Source organism: Aethalodelphis obliquidens, unplaced genomic scaffold (genome assembly GCF_003676395.1).
Source record: "Aethalodelphis obliquidens isolate GAN/ISIS:26980383/991018 unplaced genomic scaffold, ASM367639v1 scaffold128, whole genome shotgun sequence".
NCBI lineage: Eukaryota > Metazoa > Chordata > Mammalia > Artiodactyla > Delphinidae > Aethalodelphis > Aethalodelphis obliquidens.
The window spans coordinates 686,736-696,930 of NW_020838072.1; the positions used below are offsets into that span (position 1 = coordinate 686,736).

The 10,195-nt window shown below is 43.4% G+C and overlaps 1 protein-coding gene and 1 long non-coding RNA gene across 3 annotated transcripts in view; one reads left to right on the plus strand and one right to left on the minus strand.

Annotated features, from left to right (window-relative positions):
* Positions 1-2,331, minus strand: part of DCTN1 (dynactin subunit 1) — a 30,321-nt gene extending 27,990 nt beyond the window's left edge. Inside the window, exon 1 of one of the 2 annotated variants that reach the window (XM_027099137.1) lies at positions 2,023-2,331. The gene's annotated coding sequence lies outside the window, so the exon portion shown is untranslated. The remainder of the gene's footprint in view (positions 1-2,022) is intronic. The other variant, XM_027099134.1, reaches the window with a different exon arrangement.
* Positions 1,491-3,357, plus strand: LOC113616008 (uncharacterized). The gene is made up of 2 exons (XR_003431177.1): positions 1,491-1,837; positions 3,081-3,357. It is a non-coding gene; the product is annotated as an uncharacterized LOC113616008 (long non-coding RNA).
* Positions 3,358-10,195: the final 6,838 nt, after the last annotated feature.

Below are 10,195 nucleotides of genomic sequence, written 5' to 3' on the forward strand. Positions count from 1 at the left end.
AAGACAACTACACACTCTAAAACATTGCTTTGCCCAAAATCTTTCACTGACACACCATTTCTTACTTGAATCAAAAAATTCTGATCTGACGTACGCAGTGTCATCTCTGGACCACTGTCAGCTGCTTAGGATGCTTTCCCTAGTTTTGCAAGCCCCACCCATCCTTCAAAGTCCAGCTACAGACCCACTACACGCCACACAGAAGGACTAAATTTATGAGACAGAAATTTGAAACAATGTCATGGAAGAATAAAGGATAATTCAGTTTGGGGAAAACTTGGTAGAAACACTGTCATCTCACACTTTAAGAGTCTTTTTTTTTTTTTCTTCTTCCACCATGCCACGCAGCTTGTGGGATCTTAGTTCCCTGACCCGGGATTGAACCCAGGGCCTGGCAGTGAAAGCACCAAGTCCTAACCACTGGACCGCCAGGGAATTTCCAAGAGTCATCTTTTAAAGAGGGATTATACTTTTTTTTCTGTTTGATTCTAAGAGATAACCTAGGACCAACAGGATGGAAGTTATAGAGATGTATTTTAGCAATATGAAAAACTTCCTTATTGAGCTATCCCACGATGAAATGGGATGCCTTACATGCAGTAAATTCCCCATTACTAGAAATGTTCAAGCCCAAACTGGCCACAGGGCAAGGATATTTTAGATGTAATTCAATTATCACAAGGGTAACTGGACTAGAATCACAACATTTTAGGTCTGAAGGAAACCTGAGAGATCTTCTAGTCCAGTCTCCTATTTTATAGGTCTGGACAGGGGAAGTGATCATTCAAGGCAGCACAGCTTGCTCTGGAGAGCAGGGAACAGAACATGGTCTCTTTCAATCCAGTGAAAGCCCTTGCTACTCGAAGTGTGTGTGGTCCATGGACTGGCAGCATCACCATCACCCGGGAACTTGTTAAAAATACAGAACTAACCAAAATCTGTACTTGAACAGATTTTGTGTATGTAGCATTAAAGTTCAAAAAGCACTGACCTACACTGCCCCTTCCAAACCTTGAGTTTCTAATTCTGGAACTCCATTTCCCAAACTGTTTTGTATGTTAAACAGAGGTAACACCCAAGAAAAACAGTATTTTCCGTTCAAATCTGGGGAACTCTCGATACTATACTTCCAGTAGGAAATTCGTGATAAAAATATCAGTAGCATACTGAAAGTTCCAAAATATTCTGTAGTAGAGAAAACTTTAACCATGAAGTTTCTGAACATATTTGAGCACAAACTGTCTCTGAAAAAAAAGTTATCCTTAACTACTATCGCTAACATCCCCGGGCCTTGGGCTTCGCCCATACATTAGCTAAAGAACTTCAATCTCCACCTCATAGCTCCTTGACTCTCAGTACATTAAGCATACTGGATTAGTAAGTGGTCAAGACGGGCTTGCTGCTCTCCACACTGTAATAAGTGAGAGTAAGTTTCTAAATCACCGCCTCTTTTTTTTTTTTTTCTTTTTTTCACCGCCTCTTAAAAAATACCGGAGTTCGTCACCTGTGTGATTTAGCTGTCGGGATGCGCTAAGATGACTGCTCAAGGGTGAGCCTGCCAGTTAAGGCGGACGCCAGGAATTGGAGACTGACACACCAAACGCATATCCAGGCCCCCCACCTTGAGTCCGCTTTGTTTTTTGTTTGTTTGCTTGTTTTTCTGTTTGACACAACTTCTCAACCGTGTGCCCCACAGGAAACCTGTAGCTTGGAGTGGGTTCAGGGGTGCCTTGGATGCTCCCAGGAAAGGAGGGGAACCCTTGCAGTTCCGGAGGAATTCGGAGACGCAATCACTCGACCCCGGGAGCACACCACACCGGCAGGCTGAAGAGCTCAGGTGGGTCGGACCAGCCCAGACGCAGGGGGCGCCCACCCCCGCCGCGGCCCACCCCTGCCGACCCCCGCCCCGCACACCCGGCTCCCGGCCGCGCCCTAGGCGAGCGCCGAGTCCCCAGAGCACAGCCAGGAGCCTCGCGAACACGGTGGGGGAGGAGGCAGTTTCCAGGGTCGCCGCCTCCGTACCTGTCCTGTCAGGGGCTCCGCGCCCGGCTCCGGGCCCCACCGAAGACCGACGCCCAAGCCCTAGCGGGGGCCCGCCCCGCCCGCAAGGGCTGCCCGCCCCGCCCGCATGGGCTGCCCGCCGTGCCGCCCGACCCCTGTAGGCCCGTCCCAGGCCCTCTAGCCGCTGAGGCCCAGAGGCGCTCTGGGTCGGGGGAACACGCTACTCTTCCCCGAAGACCAGCCCGGGTTAAATACTGCGCGCTGAGCGCGGCCGAGAAGACTTCGATCAGGCACAAAGCTGGACACCTGGAGCGAAATAAGCGCGTGCGCACTGTACACGGGAAGCCGATTAGGACCACAGGAGAGAGGCGAGCGGTGGCCAGCGACCTCTGCAGGCAGAGGGTAGACAGCCCAGAGAGGAGCCTGAGGATTCCTTTGCGTTAAGCAAAGGGCTCCCCCAGAGGGTGGCTACGCTTCTGAGTGCTAAGCTGTTAATTAAAACAATACTAGTAAACCATCCTTCGTCAGGTAGCTTAAGGAAAAAATAAAAATTTGCTGCTATTCAGTATTATCCATCATATGGGGATTCAGGCATTCTCATGCCCTTATGCAAATTTACGTAATGGACTTTGGCATTTTTTAATTAAAAAAAAAGAAAACATGGGTGGCAGAAGTGGCAGCGGCTGAAGTAGGAGATAGATGGGCCCCTGGGCTGGATAGCTGGTGCTTGTCAAATGGAGCAAAACTGAAGTTTATCCTCAGCCAGACAAGAATGCAAGGCCCATTTCCCTTCCTTCATTGATGTGGAGGGAATGAACTAGCAGTGGGGTATTTGTTGCAGTAAAAATAGAAATGAGACTTTTCTTTTTGGATAAACAAGGAAAATAAGTAAACAATGAACAGGTTGGGGAAACAGCATAACCAGGCCTGAAAGTGTTAAGCAATCTTGGTTATTCGTTAGCTGTTACTACTCATAAACACGTGTAGCTAGACTTGTCCTTAGCAAAGCCAATTACTCTCTGACCCCCATATGAATTACCCTTTGCACCTGGCATTTCTTCTCCTACACACCCTTGCAGCACTCTTCATTTCCGAACGAAGGTCACAGCTGATAACTTCAGGGACACCAGATCCGGTTGCTCAGCTGCCTGATGCTAGCTTTGGCCATAAATTTGCAGAAGAAAAGAAATGCAAGACCTTAATTACTTTGAGCCTTATCACCTATCCCAGACCACGAGCCCCAAGCTATAAAAACCTTTCCCAGTGGCGGGGCGGGGGCACAGTTCTTGAGACTCTAGCCTGCTGTGTTCCCCCTTTTGCCTAGCAAAGAATAAAGCTACTTTTTCTCCTTCAAAACTCCGTCTCCGTATTTCTTTTCGGCATTGGTGCACAGAAAGCCAAGATTTTGGCATCACAGCCAGGCAACCCAGCTTCGTGAAGATTCGCGGCATGCTGTGGCCCGCAGGCACCCAGCACGCGCCCGCCCCGCTGCCATGGTGTCTGTCCAAGAGGAAGGTCAGCTCTGCCGAGTGGCAGAGAAGGAGGAGCCCAAGAGGAGACCAGCGATGCTGTTGGCTAAAACAGCTTCTGCAAAAGTGGAAATGAAGCCAAAAAGGTGGAAGGAAAGGATAAATCTTCAGGCAAAAATGTGCAAACAAAGGGGAAAAGGGAGCAAAGGGAAAACAGGCTGAAGTGGCTCACCAAGAGACTAAAGAAGACTTACCTGCAGAAAACGGAGAAAATAAAAATGAGGAGAGGCCAGCCTCTGATGAAGCAGGAAAGAAAGAAGCCAAGTCTGATTAATATCAAACACCCGGTCCTATCAGTGGTCCCTGTCTCCCTTCTTGTACAATCCAGAGGAATACTTTTACCAACTATTGTGTAAATGCAAGTTTTTTAGTAGCTCTAAAAACATTTTTAAAAAGGAGGGAATCCCACTTCATCTCATTTTTTAAGTGTGTGACAGGGAAGAGCTAAATCGGACTCCACATTGGATCTGTTTCTTTGACTTTAACCTTTGATTTTTGTTGCTTTTGTTATTATAATCATGCATAATGACCTGCCTCAGGAAACCCTGCCCACCTGTGAATGGCTGCAAGAAAAAAGAAACTAACACATCACCTCACTGAGGCTGGTCATTCCAGGAGATGTTTTGCAAGACTAATGGCCCTTTTACTTTACTTCCTCACTGCCTCTCCCTCTCTGATTCTATAAAAGAAACTGGCATCCAGACCCAGATAAGATGGTTTACCGGAGACACTAGTCTGCCATCTTCCCGGTCTGCCGGCTTTCCGAATAAAGTCGTATTCCTTACCTCAACACCTCGTCTTCGATTCATTGGCCTGTCGTGCGGAGAGCAGAGTGAGCTTGGACTCGGCAACAAATTTAGCGAGCCAACCAGGAGCCTTGCTCGTGTCTAGCCAGCCCCGGTCAGGGAGTATTGAGGCAAGGCCCTAGCAGCTGCCAGGACCATTTGTCCTGAGGATCTTCCCTTCAAAATTCCCTGAAGCGGCACTGGTTATCCCAGCACTTGGCAATTGAAGCAAGGAACCGACAAACTTCAATTTGGTGCAGCGAGTCAACGGACTCGATTCGATTTGGAGGGTAAGTCGCTCCGGCGTGCACGCCAGGAACATATTCCCCCCTCAATCTGGGCTTTTCCTTTACAGGACAAGCCAATCTGGTTGAGGTACCCTGCTGGAGGGGGGAATTGTTGTTAGACTCTGCCCGATTCTGGGAACTGGTTCCCTGGGAACTAGTTCATTGGTTTTGTAGGGTAAGTCTACCCGATCTGGGAACTAGTTCGTTGGTTTTGTCTTGGTTTTGTGTGCATCGATGCTAGAATTTGTACCTTTTGTGTTGGAATTTGTTGGCGTCTTCTGTGTCTTGGTGTCATCAAACTTTTAAAAGTGGAAAATACTCCATCTATCCTAAAGGAGAGCCCTTTGGGGAATATATTATATAAATGGGCAAAACATAGCCGTGAGCCTATGACTAAGAAAGACATGATGTACTATTGTAATAGGGTGTGGACCCAATATATGTTAGGATCAGAAGAACGATGGCCCCTGAATGGCTCACTCAATTATTATACAATCTCGCAGTTAGAAATGTTCTGCAAAAGAACAGGGAAAAGAGATGAGATTCCATATGTAGCAGCATTTATGCTATTGCATCAGGAGGAAAAGGAGTCAGAGGGCTGCCACCTTATGGTGCAGCAGTCTGAAAGAAAACCCAAGGGAAAACCTGTTCTACAAGGGAAGAGAAAAAAATGAGAGTGGGGACATGTTATTTCAAAACTTAAACCCCCGTCCAGCCTATCCAGCTCCCCCAGTGGCCAAGCAGGATGAACCAGCAGTTGTTCCAACTGTCCCCCCACCATGCCACCAACATATTCACTGCCTCCTGTTTCCCCTACCCAAGGGGATCAAACAGAAGTTTCTATGGTAACACCCGGGACACAGGAACCTGGTTTAGTATCACCATCTAAGACCCGACAGGGCACCCAATTTGGACTGGGTGCAGCAGGGCAATTTCCCTTGTCCCAATATCTTGTAAGAGGCCAGGACACTCCCTTGGACTTGAGGCTTGCAATTCTGATTTCCCCACAGGAGCCCCAGGTAACATTGACAGTGGGGAACAAGTTGATAGATTTTCTAATAAATATGGGTGATCTTAAGAGGCTTGTAAATATTAAACAAAGGGGAAACAAAGTCATCCTAGGAGAAACTTGCCTGTATCTTGCCTATATACAAGTGTCCTATCTGGTTTTCTCAAAAACCCTTATCTCTGCCATCTTTTTAAAATGCAAATTTTGAAAAAGAGGGTACAGTAATTTAGAACTTGACTTGTTTTCCATAAATATTAGTAGAAAGGGTTTAGCCAGCTAGACAAGTGAGCTTGATTTGTTCCGTCTGCCAGAAACCCAACTTTAATGCAACCTCTTTTGTAAACCTATGGGTTTTACATTGCTGTACCTGACTCAGGGCTGAACTTTTGAAATGAGAACTATGATGTCTCTCTGTTTGTTTGTGTGTTTGTATGTGTTTCTGTCTTTGGATAACACTGCTGAGGTTAATCTGTAAATGAGCCCTATTTAATTGGCTTAAAGAAAAGTAAGTGCTTACAAACCAAACAATTCTAAATACAAGATAAATTAAGCTAAATGAGTTTCAGGTTCACGTGAACTGGGAAATATTTAGTATGAAATTAATACCTGGTATTAATGTTTAAGTTTGTTGATCTAATTAATACAGACATGTCTTTAGAGCCATCAGCATTATATATAGTACTTTCACTGCACCTAGGTTTAATAAAAGTTAAATGAAATCTTGTTACATCTGTTGCAAATTTGTCAGCAAGAAAAATAACTTGATATGATGAAATTAAAGTAAATATAAATGAAATAAGATCTTTTAGGTAAGCTATAAGAATAATTATGTCTTAAAAATCATCTAAAATAGTTTCTCCAGATTTTGGTAACTATTACTTGCCTCTTGGTTGTCATTGGAAATTAAGGTTTTTAAGAGTCGGGGACTCTAATTTAAATATATAATTAAAGCTACTGAAAATAATGAAACATTTCAAAATGGTAGAATGTGTGTTTTCAGTTAAGAAGGTATGAGGAATGGAATTACATTTTACTGAGAAAGTTTTATACATGGCCAGGATTAACTAAATTTCGATTAAGTTACCTAAGTAGGTGGATTTTGTTAAGTAAGCTAATACAAGACTGGAATTTGATCTCTCTCTCTCTCTCTGTTAGAAGTGCTCCTTTTGATAACAGATTATATAAGTTTCTGTGCCCTTAGGTGATCCGTATTTGTTTTCTTTTAATCGTTTTGTGACTTTGGTTAAATGAATAAGTACTGTTTCTCAGTGACCTATGATCCTGTTGTGTTTTAAAACCTTTCTGATATTTTTGTGTATCTTTTTTTTTTTTTTTTTTTGGGGGGTGCCGGGCCTTTTTTTTTTTTGGCCTCCCTTTTTGTGGAGCGCAGGCTCAGCGGCCATGGCTCACGGGCCCAGCCGCTCCGCGGCATGTGGGATCTCCACGGACCGGGGCACGAACCCGTGTCCCCTGCATCGGCAGGCGGACTCTCAACCACTGCACCACCAGGGAAGCCCCCTTTTTGATATTTTTAACAAACTTCCTAAATATCAAAATCTGAATAAAGCTTTTTAGCCTCCAGTTGACTCTGAGATACTTCAAAAGAACATCTCCGAGACATCTCAGAGAGAGATGTCAAACTAATTTTATTTGGTATGTTAAATTACTTCAAAAACATTGTCAAGTGATTGGAGATGAACCTTAGGTTATGGTGTATGCATAAATGTCATTTTTATAGATATTCCAAAATTTATATGGAATCCCTAATATCTGCTATGTCCTGATATGTTATCAATCATAATACTAGTTATTCTAAAATGTTATATCCAAGTTTCCTGCTAATTACATTGTACTCAAATCTTTAACCATGCTATTTTTAAGTTTTGTCCTGATGCTTTTACAAAATGAAGATCTTCAAGAAGACTGATAAAAAGGAATTTTTTAAGAAATATAAGTTTCTGATAGCCTTTAGATAATATCACTGGACTGGGTAACATATGACAAAACTAATGGGAAACCTGATTATTTCATCCAGATCAATGGGAATTAATTACATGAGACTGAAAACATGGCAGATATGATTTATGACTTTGGGAAATATACTGACTTTAATCTTTGTTTTTCAGAAAAACCTTTTCTCTTATGCGATGACCTACAACAGGTTGATAAAGTACGCCTTTGTAAACAAAGACGAAACGTTTATCTTTTTCTCTCTACCTGATCCTGCCAGAATTTTTTGTCTCCAGCAGGCTGTCCTGTGGACTTGATATTATGTTAATCATTGTTTGAATTTGTTCTTTATTTCCAAATTGTTTGTGCTTTGTGTCTCCCTGCAGCACTATGTCTTTGTCATTGCTACTAGCTGCATTACTTATATCCTATTTTATAAGATTGTTGTCTCTTGCAGTACCCAGTGTGTAACCAGGCCTCAAAACAAAACTTCTATGGCTAAACATCTTAAGAAAATAAATCACTTTTATAACATAAAATAATTGTAATAATATGATTCTAGGTATGGGAAGAAGCAACAAGGGAAAATGTCTCCTGGATCATAGAGGATCCAGAGAATCTTTAATTATCAATAGGGCCTAATCCAAAAATTAGCACCTGGAGTGGCATATCAAGAATCTTTGCCTGACCTGGGATGAGCCTCCCAGCACCGTGGGACAAAATTTGATCGTGAAATGTCTCCCAAATATTGGTCAGATTCCCGACCAAGAGGAGAGGATCAGTCATCGGCGATTGCAGCCCTCCAACTTGAGCTGGTGAACCCTGAGGAAACTCAGGAAGAAGAATACCTGCCATCTAGCAGCCATCAGACTGCAGCCACTCCCTATGGTGAGCCCTGAGGACACTCAGGATGTGAAAATACAGGATACAGGCTAAGATAGGTGTGATGCATATCAAAGAAATGATTTCAGTGAGCCCAGACTCTTGCATCTTCCCATACATAGGAAAAACGCTAAATTCCTTAACTGGTTATTTGGGGAAAGGTGAGGGGAAAATGGAATTTGAAATGTACCAACATCGAAGGTATGTCCCAGTTCACTTTATTTATTTATTTATGGCTGGGTTGAGTCTTCGTTGCTGTGCGCGGGCTTCTCATTGCGGTGGCTTCTCTTGTTGCGGAGCACAGGCTCTAGGCGTGTGGGCTTCAGTAGTTGCAGCGCGTGGGCTCAGTAGTTGTGGCTCACGGGCTCTAGAGCACAGGCTGAGTAGTTGTGGCACACGGGCTTAGTTGCTCCGCGGCATGTGGGATCCTCCCGGACCAGGGCTCGAACCTCTGTCCCCTGCATTGGCAGGAGGATTCTTAACCACTGCGCCACCAGGGAAGCCCATACACCTGAAACATTTTAAATCAACTGTACTTCTATTGGAGTTTAAAAACAATGAAGGTACAATAAAGACATTTCAAACAACACTGAAGAAGTTTGCTATCACTAAATCCTGTATTAGTAGTCTACTGCTGCATAACAAATTATTACAAACTCATTGGCTTAAAAGAAAACATGTATTATCTCACAGTTTCTAATGAGTCTGGGTACAGGTTAGCTGGGTCCTCTGCTCAGGATCTCACCAGGCCGAAATCAAGGTGTCATCCAGGTCTGCAATCTCATCTGAGCTCCAGGTCCTCTTCTAAGCTCACTGGTTATTGGCAAAATTCAGCTCCTTGCAACCGTAGAACCGAAGACTCAACTACTAGAGTCCACGTGGCCTTCTCCACAATGTGGCAGTTTGCTTCTTCATGATAAACAGGAGAATCTCTCTGACTTCTATCTGAACCCTTTTAAAGGGCTCACCTGATTAGGCCAGATCCACCCAAAATAACCTCCCCTTTGATTATCTCAAAGCCAATTGGTTACTTGAGTCTTTAACTCACCAACCTATCTAAAATTTCAAACTGGGCCCCTCATCATGGCACTCCTTTCCTTTCTTGCTTCACTTGTGTCCATAGCATCATATGAGTGCTATGTAATTTTACCATATATTTTTATTATCTCCCTTACTCCACTAGAATATACACTTCTTGAATTCATGGATGTTTATCTGTTCTACTCATTACTGTAGAACAATGCCTGGATCAGTTGATACTCCATTAATTTATTCATTTAATAAATTAAGTTCATTAAATTTAAGATCATTTAATGAATAAATTAATGAATGACACAGACCATGGAAAGCTTTGAGGAACTCAAATGTAGAAAGATGTGAAGAAAAGTATGGTAGACGAATAAATATTGTTCAGTCACACGCACACAAAGCCAAATGGTTATAGACTTTAATTACATCAGCAAATCCCATTAACCCAATATATAACATAATCACAGAAGTAAAATTCTATCATGTTCATGAGATCTGCTCACACCCAGGGGGAAGAGATTATAGAGAATGTGTACACAAGTGGGTAGGGATCTTGGGAGCCATCTTAGAATTCTGTCTACCGCAAATCCTCATGAAAGGAACTTCTAAAGGATGTGCTTCAGGGTAGAAGGAAAATAATCCCAGATGGAAGATCTGAGACACAAGAAGGAAGAGTGAGCAAAGAAAATACTAAACGTATGGGTAAATCCATACAAATATCAA